Genomic DNA, 7,536 nt, shown 5'->3' with positions numbered 1-7,536 from the left:
CAGGGAAATCGGCATTAGTCCTGACTGCAGAGCCGATGTTCAGGTATAATCCTACCGATAACCGCAGAGCCGATATCTGCAGTAACCTGACAGATTCGGCTCGGGGGGCACATGATCAGGTAGACAGACGCATGGGCAATAAAATATTAGGAGCCGATGGAAAATCGGCCAGTAGAAAAAAAATGCAGCAAGTACAGCCGAAGCAGATTCATCGACTTCGGAAGATCAAGTTCAGCGAAACATTTGCTTTGGAAGGCCCTACTGAAGGCCCTACTGAAGAAACGCGCCGAGGGCGTGAAGGGCGTCAACACGGATGCGATCTACCTCGGCGATCTCAGCCTCGTCGTCCTCGTCTTTACCCGTCACCAGCTGACTGCTCAGGGTACGAATTTCAGCCAGATCGGTCTTCAGATCGGCTGTGAGGCCTTTTGCTTCATCTTGAGAATGGGCAATAAGGGCTTCCTTGTCTTGGATAAGCTGCTTGGTCACCCTGACCCTCTCTTCAAGGCTCTCCAGCTCCTTGCGCAGGGTCTCGAGTTCGGCGCGACTGGCAGAAGTGTCCGTCTTGGCGTCCAAAGCAGCCTTCTTCTCGTTGAGCCGTTGACACTTTTCCGCAATATCGGCTCTCAATGGAAGCTGGGTGTGGCGAAGAGTAATCCTTTGTCGAGCCGATTGCACCCTTGACTTGAAGACCGACAGAGTAACAGCTGGCCAGAGCCTCACTTGCAGTGTCATAGGGAGATGGGGCTGGATATCTTCGAGGATTCCTTTGACTTCCTCGGAATTTTCAATTAGGGTCTCAATTGAGGAAGAGAGAAAATCCTTGAGACGCTGGAGTGGACCGTGGACCGTGCTAGGACTCGGCTCTCCACTTGCTTTGGAAGTAGTTGGTGCGATGGATTCCGGATCGAACGTCAGCAAGCTCGAGAGATCACAACCCTGACAGGGCAAACAAAGCGAGTTTAGCATACGACGAAGGAGGTGATAGAGCCAAGGAAAGGGGTATACCTCTCCCAAGGTAGGAGGAGCAGCCGATGTAGTGATGATCGGCTTTTCTGTGGACTTGGCTAGGTCAGCCACTTGGTCAGCCGCGATCGTCGAGGTGGCTAGGTCTAGGGTGGCGGACGGCATCAGTACCTCCTCTACGTCTCCGCTAGAGGTTTCTTCGGTCTGCAGGAGGAAGTGGTTAGCCGATCCAAGACAATGGATTAGCATGAAGTGTGACCGGGAGATAATTACATTTGAGACCTCCTGGCTTGATGGAGAAGCTCGTGGGTTTTTGCGAGCCCTTTTGACGCATCGACGCTTCGTGCGGGACCCCGATTTGGTCGGAGCTTGGGGAGCAGGAGGCTCGGGGATCGACCTTTTCTTAGAAGCCGGCGCTGGTGAAGCCGTCTGGCTCTGGGTGGTGGACCTCTCGGAATTGCTCGAGCTCGAGTCCCCCTGGCTGGTTTCTGCGGCTACGCTGGAGGTTTCTTCGGTGGAAGTCTGTAGAAAAGAATACGAGCGTGTTGTAAAGGACTGGGAAAGCGGATAAATGTGGACAGGGCACGAACCAACTTACGTGCATGCTTTCTTGGGCAGGAGCTTTGCGCTTCAGGGTCTTCCTGGCAGCCACCTTCCTCACTGCCGTCCTCGCCTGAGTCGAGGCTCGGGGGGCAACTGGCCCCGAAGATGCTCTACTCTTGGGAGCCGATTTCGGTGAAATCGGCTGACTCTGCATTATGACTTTCTTCAGGGGTGGTGAGCTCTGGCAGAAGAGAACCACTGGTGCCGGAGGGAGGAATACGAAGGGGGAGCCATCGGCTTGCGTGGGAGCCGGGCCATCTTCTTGATGCCAGGAGATGGAGTCAGGTGACAGACGATCACCATAAGCTGTTAAAAGGAATGTTTAAGTAATGGTACCTGGTCTGCAGGGATGTCATACTCGGCATCAAGTTGTCTCAGCAGCGGTCCTAGAGCCCTTCTGAAGACATGGGTCTTCCACATGGACCACCAAGTCTCGAAACCATCGGTAGTGAAGGAGAAACGGAGGTCGTGGGGAATTGGAATGGCCAAAGCATCAAAGAAGGTATAACACCTTTGGCCAGTAAGGATGTCAGGCAGTTCAGCTCTGCTTGCTGTCAGGTGGTGTAAGAAGAAGTGTGGAGGCACCTGCCCGAGACCAAGCTGTCGGGCTACCACTACCGGTTGGTAACACTCATAACCGGGCTTGATGATTCGGTTCGAGGTACTCATGCCAACAGGGAGGAAGCAAGGACGAATCATGATAGAATACAGATGCTGGGTGCTAGCGTCATCGGCAAAGTCATCCAATCGAAAGGAGACTGGGTTTTCAAAGTTCGCCGATTCAGTATAAGGAAAGAACAGGGGGTTGTCCAAACCTTGGAAGAAAATCTTGAACCACCCTGCTGCTTCCTTAGGGATCAGCTGCTGCACGGGAGACCATACAAAGCTTGGCCATAGCTGGTGCATCGGATATCCTTTCCATTAACATGCGGAAAGGTGCGGGTGGTCAAAGGTGGGAAGTCTGGGATCTGGTTGGAAGTATAGCTGGGCCCTGGCTTGAATAAACCTCCGGGGGCCGCCGGTTTAAGCTTGTCTTTTGAGAGAACGGTTGTGAGACATCAGTTGAAGAGATCGATAGACCTCTCCAAGAAACAGTTTGCCTAGGCCAAGTTGGGTGCCTTTAGCAAGTTCATAGGCCAGGGAAAGGTAATTCTTGGTAGGGGCGAGTGATGGGCCACAGAATATGAAGTGCTCTAACCAGAAGTTCAGGAAGGCTGTGTGTTCTCTCTCTGTCACGGGGCCTTTGTTTTTCATATAACGATTGAGATAGGCACCCCAGCTGGTACACTCTTTTTTAGAGGAAAGAGTGAAAGGGACTTTCGGCAGTTTGAATGCAGAAGGGCTTGGGGATGCAATGTCCAGGCCTGTGATCATGGCCACATCCAGCAGGGTCGGTGTCATAGGGCCATGGCCAAACATGAAGCAGTTCAGTGCATCAGACCAGAAGTAGCCGATGGTTTTCAGAATATTTTCATTCTTCTCAAGGGGAGACAATGATAATGACAAGGCGTCGGCTATCCCTATGGTTTCCCAGGTGGCATAATGGATTTTGGATACTCTATTGTACCATGCCACCCAACCCTCAGGAGGATTAGGCCAGGCTCGCAGGCAGTCGGCCCAGGAAGTCAGATCTAAGTTCTGATTCACGAAGGGGATTCTGTTAGCTTCGCATGAAATTAAGAGGGCGGGACTCTCGGAAGAACGAGGACCGAGGCACATAGAATTTGCGAGAGAAGGATGTGGCAGTAGGATGTCTGAAACCTAAATTAATAGCGGAACAAAACATTAATTCAGGTATTTGCTATTAATCCTATGTCGATTCGAATGGCGAGAGGAGGTTAAGGATTACCTTCAGACCAGAGACCATGGCGTTGGTATTGGATGATTCCGCCATTGGATGCGCTGTAGAAGTTGGGGGCGGCGCGGTCGAGATCTGGGATGCAGGTGGTCGTGAGTTGGAACTGCTCAGGCGGCGATTTGGGGATCTGAGTTTGCTTTCTCAGACGGAGGTCGCAGGTTACCGTTTGGAGGGGCGGCTAGGTCGACCTTACTCATGTTTTTATGGTAGATACTGGTGCGATGCCATCGGCTCTTTTGGGAGATCGTTTGACTTTGACTATCGGCAAAAAAGTTGATTGGAAGTACTTCTTCATTAATAAAAGGAGGGGTTTTTACAATGAAGAGCCGGTTGCTCAAGGAAAGAGGAACAAAAGAAGAGCCGATTGCTCGCGTACTACTGAGCCTATGTTATTAATCCTCACTGCCCTCGTCGTCGGCGTCGTAGCTGCCGCCGGCGCTGCTGCCGGAGAACTCCTCGTCGCTGCTGCCCCAGCCTTCGACCGGAGCTTCTTCCTCTTCGTCATCATCGTCATCTTCACTGTCCGGCCAAGCACGGAGGCGCTTCGCCGGCGGGTACCCAGCGGAGGAGGAGGAATCGTCTTCCTCCTCTTCTTCCTCTACCTCCTCGTCTTCCTCTTCCTCCTCCTTATCGGAGGAAGTGGGGTTCCTCCATGAGTGGAGGTCATCCTCTCTTTCGCTCTCCAGTTCCCCTTCAATGAGGAACTGGAGGTCGCCCTCCCCATCAGTCGGGGGCATGTCGCCATCTGACATGAAGTCAAAGTCCCACTCGGGCTCCGACATCGGCTCGCTCGAGGAAGAAGATTGGAAAGAGAGGCCGGAGGAGACGGAGGAAGAAGAAGACATTACTACAGGGAAAGAGGGCTTTTCGGTGCCGATAGCTAGAACGGAGGAGAGGGATAAAAAGCGAGTCAGTCGGCACAGTTAAATAAGGAGGAGCCTGATGGAGATTTAATGCCATTGCAGTTTCCAAGGAAGTGGTGCTAAAGCTATCAAATTTTGCAGAGAAGTTGAGAAGACAAGGCATCATGATGAAGGATATTGCGATGGTTCTGCTCTGCCACGACATGACCTGACGAAGGAAAAGCAGAGTGATTTTGGAATTATCAATTCCAAAACCAGGGGGGCATGTGTTATCACCAGAATTTGACCGAGTCAGAGGTGGGCCGCGATCAAGATGGATTTGAAGAATATACATGGAAGAAATACGTGAATCGGCCTGTTATGCAAAGTTTGGGCTAGTTGGCCCGTGTATCTGTAATATAGTAGGATACGTGTCGGTTAGGTAGAGTTTGTCTCGTGCACGGTGGGGATTATTCCCACGTTAGAAAGTCCCCTGGACTATAAATATGTATCTAGGGTTTATGAAATAAACAACAACCATCGTTCAACACAAATCAATCTAGGCGCATCGCCAACTCCTTCGTCTCGAGGGTTTCTTCCGGGTAAGCATCATGCTGCCTAGATCGCATCTTGCGATCTAGGCAGTACAAGTTTATTCGTTACCATGCGTTGCTCGTACTGAAGCCTTTTTGATGGCGAGCAACGTAGTTATCTTAGATGTGTTAGGGTTAGCATTGTTCTTCGTATCATATGCTGTCGTAGTGCAACCCTTATACATCTAGCCGCCCTTACACCTGTCTTAGGTGTAGGGGCGGCACCCCGCTTGATCATTATTTAGTAGATCCGATCCGTTACGGTTGCTCCTTGTTCTTCAAGGATTAGTTTAATATCTGCAATAGTTAGGCCTTACAAAGGGTTGGAGGATCCAGCGACGCGTAGGGTGTAGTTTGCTAGCCCTAGATAGGATGTTCCGGGGATCAACCTCGTGTTGGTTTTTAGGCCTTGTCTAGGACCGGCTTACGATCACCGTACGTGACCGCGAGGCCCAATCGTGAGTAGGATGATCCGATTATGCGGTGAAAACCCTAAATCGTCGTAGATCGCTTTAGCTTTATCTTGATCAAGCAGGACCACCATATATTCGTATACCTCGTACGAATCATGGGTGGATCGGCTCTTTGAGCCGATTCACAGGATAACCTGAGAGCCGATCGAGGCTCGTATTTAATGTTTACGTGTATGCCATGCAGGAAACTAAGCGAGGCATCTCCATCACCTTCCTGACCAGGTATAGGTCAGGTGGCACGCCCTTGCACCAGCATCGGACGTGCGTGCCGGAGGCTTTGCGGGCCGTCGCTCGGAGGGACCAGGGCCAGCCGCAACCCTAAGTTGTTCCCGGCTCTACTGTGTTGCCCGTCGTTGCTCGCCGGTGGGTTTCTGACCGCAACAATAACATCCAATGTTCATGATTATGAAACTAATCATCCATTAATCAACAAGCTAGTTTAAGAGGCATACTAGGGACTTCTTGTTTGTCTATATATCACACATGTACTAATGTTTCGGTTAATACAATTATAGCATGATATATAAACATTTATCATAAACATAAAGATATAAATAATAACCACTTTATTATTGCCTCTAGGGCATATCTCCTTCAGTCTCCCACTTGCACTAGAGTCAATAATCTAGATTACATTGTAATATACCTAACACCCATGGCATTCTGGTGTTGGTCATGCTTTGCCCTAGGGAGAGCTTTAGTCAACGGATCTGCTACATTCAGATCAGTGTGTACTTTGCAAATCTTTACTTCTCCATCTTCGATGTACTCGCGAATCGAGTGGTAACACAGCTTGATATGCTTCAGCCTCTTGTGTGACCTTGGCTCTTGTGCATTGGCGATGGCACCCATGTTATCACAGTAAATGATTAATGGGTCCAATGCACTAGGAACCACACCGAGCTCTACAATGAACCTCTTCATCCATACCGCTTCTGATGAAGCCTCTGAAGCCGCTATGTACTCTGATTCTGTTGAAGACTTCGCCACCGTGCACTGCTTCGAGCTTGCCCAGCTTACTGCAGCACCATTCAATATAAACACGTACCCATCGTGACTTAGAGTCATCAGGATCAGTGTTCCAACTTGCATCGGTGTAACCGTTTACAACGAGCTCTTGGTCACCTCCATAACAAAGAAACATATCCTTAGTTCTTTTCAAGTACTTCAGGATATTCTTGACCGCTGTCCAGTGTTCCATTCCTGGATCACTTTGATATCTGCTAGTCAAACTAACAGCATGTGCTATATCCGGTCTAGTACATAGCATGGCATACATGATAGATCCTACTGCCGAGGCATAGGGGATATTACTCATCCTTTCTCTTTCTTCTGCCGTAGCCGGTCCTTGAGTCTTACTCAATACCTTGCCTGGTAACATAGGTAAGAACCCTTTCTTACTTTCGTCCATTCTAAACTTCTTTAGAATCTTGTCCAGATATGTACTCTGTGATAACCCTATTAGGCATCTTGATCTATCTCTATAAATCTTGATGCCTAATATATATGATGCTTCACCAAGGTCTTTCATTGAAAAACTATTATTCAAATAACCTTTAACACTGCTTAATAGTTCTATATCATTCCCGATCAACAAAGTCCATACTTTGTTATCATACATGGATCCCATTTTGGATTTCATGGCTTCTTGCCATTTGTTGGAATCTGGGCTCATCATCGCTTCTTCATACGTCGCAGGGTCCTCATCATTGTTATCCACAATCATGACATTTAGACAAGGATCATACCAATCAGGAGTGGTACGTTCCCTTGTCGATCTGCGAGGTTCGATAGTTTCCTCGTTCGAAGTTTCATGATCATTATCATTAGCTTCCTCTGCTGTTGCGGTGTAGGCGGTACAGTACAACTTCCGATCTTTGCGCTACTACGATCAACGAGTATAGATTCATCAATCTCATCGAGTTCTACTTTTCTTCCAGTCACTTCTTTAGTGAGAAATTCTTTCTCAAGAAAGGTTCCGTTCTTAGCAACAAAGATTTTGCCTTCGGATTTGTGATAGAAAGTGTACCCTATAGTTTCCTTAGGGTATCCTATGAAGACGCATTTCTCCGCTTTGGGTTCTACCTTGTCCGGTTGTAACTTCTTTACATAGGCTTCGCAACCCCAAACTTTCAGGAACGACAGCTTAGGTTTCTTATTAAACCATAATTCATACGGTGTCGTTTCTACGGATTTTGATG

The sequence above is a fragment of the Lolium perenne genome, chromosome 4, assembly GCF_019359855.2.
Source record: "Lolium perenne isolate Kyuss_39 chromosome 4, Kyuss_2.0, whole genome shotgun sequence".
NCBI classification, from domain to species: Eukaryota; Viridiplantae; Streptophyta; class Magnoliopsida; order Poales; family Poaceae; genus Lolium; species Lolium perenne.
This window is presented reverse-complemented; position numbering follows the sequence as displayed.